Genomic DNA, 11,005 nt, shown 5'->3' on the forward strand with positions numbered 1-11,005 from the left:
CTTACACTGTACATTTATATAGACGTATCTTGTATGTACATTGTCATTTGCATGTTGTCTCTCTATTAAAATGTGAGCTCCTGAAGGGCAGGAACTGTGCTTTTGACTTAGTGTACCTAGAGCTTAGCACAGTGCCTGGTATATAGTGACAATTGGATCTGGATACACTTGAAATTCACAAATCCCTTTCAAATTTCATATACACTTGATATCTAGGACAAAATTAGATAAACTTTTCCTTTAGGTGAAGAGGAGGAAAAAGTCATCTTTGCCAAGGAAGGGTCATAATGAAAATAATTTAATTCAGGGCTGTCCAAAATGCCACCTGCAGGCCACATGTGGCTCACATTGTGATTTACGCAGTCTGCCTACAAGCATAGAATTTACATAAAAGTTTTAGTAAATGAAGCCATGCTACTTCTGAGCTATGGCAGAGCTCTCACTAAAATGGCAAATCAAAATATGTTGTCCACTGTTTCAATAAAAACCTAAGGTTGCACAGCCCTGATTTAATGTAAGGAAAATAAATGTTTCTATTATGTTGCTTGTTTCATATTTATATAGAATCATTATAGAGTGTGAATCATCCATCGCATGCTAAAAATTTTGTTTGATATGTGACCCCCTAAGCCTCAGGGGAAGTAAAAAAGTAATTCATTTGAACTTAAGGTATATAAATAGAAGCATAATTCTTACAATATATGCATATGTATATTTGTGTGTATATAGTATAGTGGGTGGATATATACATTCATATGTATGTGCGTATATATTTTTGTATATATGTGTATATTATGGTATGTATGTATTCATATGTATACATATATACACATTTATAACATGCACACATACACATATATGCACACATGCATATGTACATATATACCTACATATTATTATTTTTGTTTTAAAAAATATTTTATTAAAGATCTTCAAAGAAGAGCTTTGAGCACACCATTTCAGGTGTCACAGAGTCCTGTTATGCAGTGGGAACTGACTGGGGCATAGCTGGTTGCTCTGCCTTCCCACTCTTCTGCTCTGAGATGGAGGTGGTAGGAAGAATCTCATCCTTGGGCTCTATGATGCTCACATGGTAAGGCAGGGGCTTCTTAGGTCCAGTCTTGCCACTTGGGTCCCAGGGCAACATGATTTTGACTTTAATTCCCAATACACCCTGTCTGAGGAAGACATGACGCACAGCTGTGTCGATGTAGTAGTTGATGAGGTCTCCACTGTGGATCATCAGGCCATCCACAAACTTCATGGACTTGGCCCTCTGGCCTCTGAGCTTACCAGACACCACCACTTCACATCCATTTGCTCCACTCTCCATAATGAAGCAGAGGACACCATAGCAGGCCCTACGAACAGCAAGACTTCCCAGCAGTTTGTAACACAGGGGCTTGGCCTGGGCAATAGCACAGAGACCTGTGGTGGCCACCTTCTCAGCATACAGCTCTACACTGCCTTCAGGGAAGCCAAACCTCTTCTGAACCATCGCTGTCAGTTCACGAATCTGGTGACCCTTCTCTCCAAGGACATTCTGTCCTGGTGGCTAAGATGATGATTTCTGTCCTGGTTGGAGTAACTCAAACCTCCACCCCAGAATAGCCATCCTCTGCCAGCTCCCTGGTGAGAAACTCATTCAGCTTGGCTTTGAAGATGCCATCAGCAACAAAATTCCTCTTCTTGGAGATCTGCACTGCCATCTTGCACTGACAGAAAAGCATACATATTATTTTTTAAAAGATTGTGGCTTAGGTTGGAATAATAAGCGGCCGCTCATGGACCTGATCCCGATACTGAATTGCACCCAAACTTAGACTTCCTTCATTTCTAACCTGGCCCCTTTGCTCTCTTTGGACAGCTTGGTGGTACCCCTGCCTGTGGAGGTTCTAGTCATCAACTTCTTGTGGACACTGATACCTGTACATCCATCATATGTCTACAAAGATCAAGCAATCTAACAACTAAATTGACCTCAAAGAAGGGATTAAAGGCATTTACCATGACTCTTGGACCATTAACCTCATAATTACCAGGTTGAATTACCTTTGCTTAGTTCTCATTCTTATTTATCCCTCTGATGTTTTTGATTCTGTTGATCATCCATTTCTCCATGGTCCTTTCTTTTCTCTGCATTATTCTTTCCTGTTTCCCATCCTATGTATCTGGTGACTTCTTCTCTACGTCCTTCTCTAGATCTTCATCTATGTCCATCTCTAGGTCTTCATCTAAGCATCCAATTAAGCATGTGTCTTCCAAGGCTGTGTCCTGAGCTCTCTTTTATTCCTCCTCTTACAATATTTCACCTCACAATCTCATCATCTCCCATGTTCTCAATTATCCTCTTTGTCCAGATGATTTTTATATCTCTATTCAGCCCTAAGCTCTCTTATGACCTCTACTTTCACATCTCCAGTTGCCTGTTGGACAGTTTATATCTCCAATGGCCTATTTCAAAATACAAGTTCCACACACATTTTAAACATCTTGTGTCCACAAGAGAAATCTTCAACACTCTCCCCACCCTGCAAAAAAAAAAAAATCTTCCCAGTTAATGTTGAGGGTACCACCCTCTTGCCACCCACCAATGTGCCCTGTTTGATTTCTCACTTTTTTCAGCTCCCATATCTAACCTGTTGCCATGTTCTGTTGATTCTTTCTTTGCATCATCCCTAGTATATGCCCATTTTTCTCCTCCGACACTGCCATTAAAATGATTCAGGCCCTTATCGTCTCATGCCTAGACTGTTGTACTAGCCTCTGGACTGTCTTGTGTCTCTCTTCATTTTGTTCCAACATCCTAACAGTTCGAAAAGTGATCTTCCTAAAGAACAGATCTGACCATGTCACCCTCCAATTTAATAGACACCACTGACTCTCCAGGATCAAATATAAAAATTTCTCTTCACCTTTTAAAACCTGGTCCTTCCTATCTTTCCATTTTTCTTCCACTTTACCCTTCTGCCCACATGCTATGATCTAGTGATACTGACTTCTTTGATGTTCATCTAATAAGATATTCCATCTTTCTGAACCCAGGTATTTTCACGGGCTTTCCTACATGTCTGGAATTCCCTCTCTTCTCATCTCATTCTCCTGATTTCCCTAGTTTCCTTCATGTCATACCTTTTATAAGAAGGCTTTCCTGGTCCTTCTCAGCACTAGTCCCTTCCTTCTGAGTTTACTTCCAGGTGTGGAGATATCTTCTTTTTGCATAGCTATTTGTACTATTCCCTCCATTTTATCACAAGCTTTTTGAAAGCAAGAACTCTTCTTATTTTGTTTTTCAGTGATTTCTGGTATTTCATATAGTTCCTGTAATAAAGTAGTTAACAAATGCTTCTCAACTTAGCCTCTCTGGCCCTAAATTTCCTTATCTATAAAATGAAGGAGCTATGCTAGATGGCCTTGGAAGTCCCTGCCTATCTTAAGATTCTCTTCTTAAAAACTCACTTAGAATACAAGTTTCTTAAGAACAGAGAATGTCTGTACTTTTCATTTGAATTTTCACTACTTAGGGCAGTGACAGGCACATAGTATGCACTTAGCAAACCCTTGTTGATTGAATGACTTTAAGCACATCCCTGATCCCCAATAAAAGTTTTGTGTGTGTGTGTGAGATGAACTTCCTTGACAGTGTTGTTAAACTTATGAACTCTGTTTCAGAATCTTTGTTTTTTAAGTTGAAGGAATTTCAGTGTGTGTTTAGTAAAAATAAAGATGTTCTTTTTTTCCCCAATCTAAATTCATAGACCCACTGAAATCTATGCAACTATTCAGTGCCTAAAAACATTCACCTCATCTTGTCATTTAAGGACCTCCTCAATCTGGTAATCCTCTCTCCCTCATCTTCCAGCCTTACTTCACAACATTCCCCTTAGTAAATGTTATTCTAATGCCAAAATAGAATATTAAAAATTCCCTGAAATCTGCATGGTTTCTTCCCCCCTCAGGCATTCACATCCATCATCCCCCATGCCTGAAATGCCCTTCCTCCTCATCTGTACCTTTTAGTCTTTTTTCCCCCCCCCAGCATGGCTCAGTTCAATATTCCCTCCTTTGAAGTTTTTCCCTTATTTCCTGAGCTGAAATTATTCAGTCTTTCCTCAGATTTCAATGGAACAGTTTATCCAAATATCTCCTTTACTGCTATCAATTTACTTTGTGCTATAAATACCATTAGGAGAATGCAACCTTGTCCAGGTCAAAGACTCTGACATTTTCTTTAACTTGGTATTTCTTGTACCTTGAACAGTACATTGCACATAGTAAGCATTTAATAAATTGTCTGCTTAAATGAATTGAATTTGGACATCTGAGAAACCAGATGAACACATGGCTGTGTCATCATGATTTAATGGAAATGTCTAGAACTTAGAGGTCAGGGACAAATTTTGAAAGTGAAAAAGGGCACAGTCAAGAATTCACGGACAAAACTTGTTTTGGAGTTTGTGCTCCTTGTGATGATGGATGCCATTACTCATATTGGCCTCCCTTACAGATAGAGAGAGAAGCAAAAGAGTTTTATAAAAATCAAGTGTTTCTTCCTCAAAAATATAGGTTTTATGTATGTAAACATCCATGCATGTTTACTGAATCACTATTCCGAGACAGTACTAGTAATTTAAGGAGTGGGATTTAAATACATACACACATATACATATACATAGTACATATGTGCGTATATGTATACATAATTTCTGTTCAGTAGCATGTGATGCTCACTTCTTCCCAGATACAATGCTGAGACAATCTAATCTGTGAGTCACTTATTGTCTACATTATCATATGTGTATATAGACACATGCATATTTTAGCAAGAAGTAAATGGAACACAAGGGTATATACCTATACCCCTCCTTTCTCCTTCCCCTTTTTCCTTTTCTTTAAGTAGCTATGGAGAATGAAGTAGGCCTGACCCAAAATATGGAGAGTTCTGAGTGGATATTTGTAACTGAGCCAGAGAATAGTAATGTTAATGATAAACATAATAATAACAATGATAATACACATTTGTATAGCGCTTTAATTTTGAAAACCATTATACAAATGTTATCTTACTTAATCCTCACAATAACCTGTCTGTGTAGGTCCTCTTATTATTACTTAGATTTTACAGATCTTGAAACTGAGTCTGCTAGGTTAGTTGGTTTTCAGGAGCCATACTGCTAGTAGGTATCTAAAGCAGGAATTGAACTCAGGTCTTCCTGACTCCAAATCCAGCACACTAACCACTGTGCCACCAGTGAGGAACTGTATGGAAAAAACAATGCCAACTGGAGGAAAAGGGCTTGCTATAGGGCAAAAAGACTCTAGATATCGTGAATAAGAATTTAAGACCTGCGCTCCCCTTACCTAATAGCCTGATGGACTGGCTGTTTATAATGTAAGCAGAATTAGGAAAATGAAGAAAAAGAGAATAACTGTGCCCTCCCTGGCCCCCCATCATAAGGTCATTTAGCAAGTAGTTTACTAGCTTTGTGACCCTCAGCAAGTACTCTCTCAGTCTTGGTTTCCTCATTTGTAACATGGACATGATAATAGCATCTATCTCATAGAGTTGTTGTAAGGTTCGAATGAACACTAGCTACATATGAATGCTAGCTATCATCATCATCACATGACTTGTTGAGAACATCTTCCTAAGGAGTCCAATCTTCCTGAAATGTGAGTAACTTTGGGTATTAACATACATATTTGACACTAAGGATTGGTCATTCAAAATTCAGAAATTTATCTTCACTTTTCTTTGCTACACAAAGCAGGAGAAAAAAAAAACAACACATCTTTCATGACTCTAGGGAACTATTGGTTTACAAAAAGTGAATCAGAGTCAAGCTCATTATACTAGAACAACACCGTGCCCACAATTTTCACAGGTTTTCCTTGTGGGAATGTGAGACATGGGTATGTAAAAGTCCTCTCAAATATACTCAGAGACTTAATGTCATTTCATCTGATGAAAAGATACATGCCAACATCTCTCCATGAAGAAAATAAGGAGTTTTTAAATGGAGAAAATGTCTGACTTCTAATTTACATTCTGGAGATTTTTAAATTAACTTGTTATAATCAAAGTTAGATAAACTACATGACTTAAAATTATCTCTGTTCCCTAGAAAAAAATGGGTTGAGCTTAGTTATTAAACCAAAAAAGCAGACCTTTCTCCTGTATAAATATTGTAACTAGGAAATGTTGGAATAGTTTAGGATCAGCTATAACTGTGTCAGCCTTCCTTCCATTAGGTTGAAAGATTTGCATTTTAATTGAATTAAAATGTAAATAGGTAGTGTAGTGTAGGCATTAGTCTTTAGAACTCATTGATGCTTTTCTCAACTAGAATTTTAATCGCATCTTTTAGTTAGAATTGAGTATAATATAATCTGAAATTAACTTTACTCAGTACTTCTCTCACCTACTGGCTTCGCTTTTGAGATATCTTTAGTAATTTAAATAAGGGTCCAGAAAGTTGAAAAGTTATTTCACTTCTGAATTCAGATCCTAGTTGGCTTACTTTTATTCTGCAAAGGTAAAGGAACACCATTTAGGCAAAACCTCTGTAGAAGCATTAATATTTAAAAATCTTCTCTAAGCATAATTGTGAAATTGGAGACATCTCTGACTCCTTTCAATGGTCATGAAGAAATCACAAAAATATTTAGTTAGTGTTCCCAACCTTCCATCACATAGTCACAACATGATTTGTTTGATGATGAACATACAATTTATGAGCTTTGTCACTTAATGCTGGTTGCAAAATAATTGACAGAATGACAAATCTTTTGAATGACAAGCATGCATCATATCCAAACAGCCACACAAAAATTTTCTCAAGATTGAACCTGCAAGATATATGTCATCTTGATTTTTACACTTTTCATGCTGCAATTCAAAAGCCAATATAGAGATGCCCTGATAAAACTTGCTTTTATACTATTCATGTTGCTACCCACATAGGTTGCCATGATTCACTTAGAACTGCAGTAAAATTATGTACATTGCCTTTCAGGTTTTTGTAATGTGAAAATATCGCAGTCATAAATTATTTTTAAAGCATAGATCATAAATTATAGTCAATCTTTAATTCCTTAATCCTGTAATACTAAATTTCTTGCAATATTGAAAGGCTATATAGTATGTGGTTAAAACCTAATAGAAAATTTGGGATTGCAAGATAAAAAAAAATCTGTTATATCTTATGATTTTTTCTGCATTGCCAAAGTAAATCAATTGTGAGAAGTTCTATGAATGCCCATCTCGCTATATTTGCACTTCAAAATAGTCAATCACTTAATTGTATATCTTTTACAAAAGAGAAACAGATGAATCTACTTTTGATTTATTGTAAACTCTTGTCATTCGTGAGACTTCATTTGTATCAGGGAAATTTTGGACTGCCTTATTTGGATTCGCTTTTTTTCCACTGTATACACACGCATACACATACACACACGTGTATGTGTGTATGTATGTGTATTTATATATAGTCATCATCAGATTCTTTACTGACATACTATGTTTAGACCCAGTCAAGGCTTGTGTGGACAACAGGTAAGACTCTTGAGAAGCTTATCAGAGTCCACTATGATATGGACTTTGCTAATGTTCCCTCCTGTCCCATGTCCTTGCATTCTCACTGGTGCTTGGTGTGGTCCTGGATGCTTTACCTCTTTAAGATAGTAATGCAAAAGCTTAAGTAGCACAGATCTTTTTTTGGCGGGGGGGCATTGTGGTTTACAATTTGGTCCTGCATTCTTGGGAATCAAAATTCAGAGGTCATCCTGAAGTTGGGCAAAGTAAATAAGTAATTATTAACCACTTACTATGTCCAAGGCACTGTGGTAGGTGTTGGGGGAATACAAAGAATGGCAAAAGGAACTCAAATTCCAAAGAGAGGAGGATATGTCATATAAGACAATTTACCTTAAATCCTATTAATGATGAAGCCTTCCTATTGCGTGGAAGTAGCTTTATAACATATTATGAATGAGATTCAATGACTTTTTTGAGTAGTCTTTTCACATTGCTAGTTTTGCTCATGACGGCCAGTCAGTCAGTAAATAACTATTTATTAAGTTACTATGTACCAGGCACTATACTAAGTTCTGGATAAGGGATAAAAATCTGTACAATATTTTAAATATGTAGTTATATTTCAAAAAGACTGAATAATTTTTGTCACTTTCTTGTGGTTTTTCCATGACATACAGATTCCCAAATATTTGGGGAAAGATTACATTTCTAGTGCTATAGATATAGGACAAATGATATAAATAGTTTTACAACTTTCAATTTACAAAACCACGTAATTTTCCCCAAAATATGACATAGATTCACAGCTTTGCCAATGTTGTGATGATGACGATATCCAACATTTGAGTTATGCTTTAAGGTTTACAATAAACTTTACATATACTTAGTCATTTTAGCCTAACAACAACTCTGTAAGACAGGTTGTATTAATACCCTCATTTTATAGATTAGGTGACTGAAGCTGAGATATCAAGTCGGTTGTCCAGGGTTACATCCCTAATTCAGTTTCTGAGGAAGGATTTGAACTCAGTTCTCCCTCATTCTGAATCTACAAGAATTAATAAATATCTATTAAGCACCTACTCTGTACCAAGAACTTTGTTAAGTGATGGGGATACAAATAGAGACAAAAGACAGTCCCTGTCCTCAAGGAGCTTACAATCTAATGGAGGGTTATTCAACCTTGCTGCTTAGAGTGCCTATTTCTCAATAGCATCAGCCATATATAATTTTGCAAATTTTAGCTAATTCTCACAATTTGATTATTGGATTAACAAACCTTTGAGTTGGGTAGGATTTCAGACATTATTGTAATCTGTGTTTTTAATAGTTATTATAGTTAAAATTCATATTGTATAGTATTTTAATATAGTCTACAAAGTGCTTTTTGAATATTATCTGATTTTATCCTCATTTTACAGATGAGGAAATTGAGGCATACAGATATTGTCTTGTCCAGGTTCACCTAACTAGTAGATGTTGGAGGCTAGATTTTAACTCATACCTTCTTCCATTGTGCGGTACCTTGATAATTTTACATAAAAATCCCACCTACAATATAGCTAACAATTGGTCATCTGTATTTTACTTAAATATGCCTCATTGGAGGAAACCACTGCCTCCCAATTGTATCTCATTCCACTGTTTGATAATACTAATTATTGGAATGATATTTTCTTTATATACTCTATGTAAACTCTGAAGATGATTATCTTCTAGTACTAATCACATGGTCATAGACAAAATTAATTTAGGCAATTAGGTGGCATAATGTATAGCATATGGGATTTGGAGTGAGGAAGAATTGAGTTCTAATATTACCTTAGACACTGAGATGTAAGTCTCAGAGCAAGCACCTTACTTTTCCTTGGACTCAATTCCCTTGAATATAAAATAGGGATAATAATAGTACCTACCTCATATAGTTATTTTAAGGATAGAGTGTATGGGATGTTCAAGGAGAACTATCACCTCTGGTACAAGGATTTTCTGAGCCCTTTTAGGATCTTCTCATCCACCTTTCTTATCTTCCTGTCACCCAAATCTCAAGTGTGGCTCAAAGTGTGCAGTGGCCGTACCCCAGTAAAATGTCAGATAGGTTAAACCACATTGAATGCTACTGACAGATCTCAAGCCCATCAATGAGTTAGGAACATGTGGACTCCAAGCACATGAAGACTTCCCACATTGTAAGCAGCAGAAGAGAACAATTTGTTCCAATGGCCATGGAGGTGGCTGAAGCAGGTGCTGTGGAGCACTGAGAGCTTGATCAGACATTGAAGATACCAAAGTCATCCACTTCATCCTTGGTGATCAGCAGTCCTACTGACTTTTGTCTTGCCACTGGACTTTGATGTGTCTGGAAGATAGAATAAGGCTGATGATATTGTGCAACTCTGCCTCACTTAAATCCAATTCACATGCAAGTCAAGACATCATCCTGTGATGCCAATGGTCTTCTTCAAAAACAAAGGATGAACAACCTCAGCAATTTTAGGGATCCAATGAAATAGCTGTGGTTTTTTTGCAGCTATTCAGAAATACAGTTATAAAAAAAAACTGGTCAAAGCCTTAATCTTTCATTATAAGCAGACTTTGACCTTAAATCTTAGCATGGTGCCTTGAAGATAGTAGATACTGAATATGCATATACATACATACATATACATATATATATATACACACACACACACACACAAACATATATATATACACACAGTGTATGTATGTGTACATATACATAGATGATAGATGCATATATGTGTATCTATCTATACCTACTCATATATACACATGTGTATGTATGCATATATACATATACACATATGTGTATGTATGCACTCATGCATGTATGTGTGTGTATATATATATGATAGCATTCTAAGTATATACTTTCTAGCTCTGAGAAAAACATTGCCTATTCTCTCTCATTTTTACATTAATGTATTTTTCCCCCAAAGAGTTACATTCTAAAAAATGAATGAAATATGCCATTAACCAAGTAAGTAAAGACCTAATCTAGTAATTTGTACACAGGGAAAACTCACATCATAGCCCAAAGAGGATTGCCATTTAAAGATTATAGGACTGGACCCAGGAAAGAAACAATTTGTTGGTAATATATTCCATGAATACATAATTGTTAACAGGTCAGCCCTTTCTTTTTGTATTCTCTTTTTAATGTATAAATGAGCTCTTTTTTTCCCCTGGTTTGCATCAAAGACAAATTATTTCTTTCCTGTGGTAATCAAAAAAGTTTAAGAGTGCATGAAACTTCATTGTCATCTGGGCAAAGATATGTTGTATTAAAGTAACAGCACAATTTTCCCCCAGAGCACATAATTAATGTCTCTCTCTTCTTTTGTATACGTGGTAGAGTGAAGTTGCCAGTCATACCCATTGTCATGTCCAATTGTATTATGGGATAATGCCCATGGGATAGTATTCTTTACTCTATTTCTGTAA

At 36.4% G+C, this 11,005-nt stretch overlaps 1 pseudogene; it reads right to left on the reverse strand.

Annotated features, from left to right (window-relative positions):
• Window positions 1–979: 979 nt before the first annotated feature.
• LOC118854177 lies at window positions 980–1,709 on the reverse strand (annotated as a pseudogene).
• Window positions 1,710–11,005: the final 9,296 nt, after the last annotated feature.

Source organism: Trichosurus vulpecula, chromosome 6, assembly GCF_011100635.1.
Source record: "Trichosurus vulpecula isolate mTriVul1 chromosome 6, mTriVul1.pri, whole genome shotgun sequence".
Lineage (NCBI taxonomy): Eukaryota > Metazoa > Chordata > Mammalia > Diprotodontia > Phalangeridae > Trichosurus > Trichosurus vulpecula.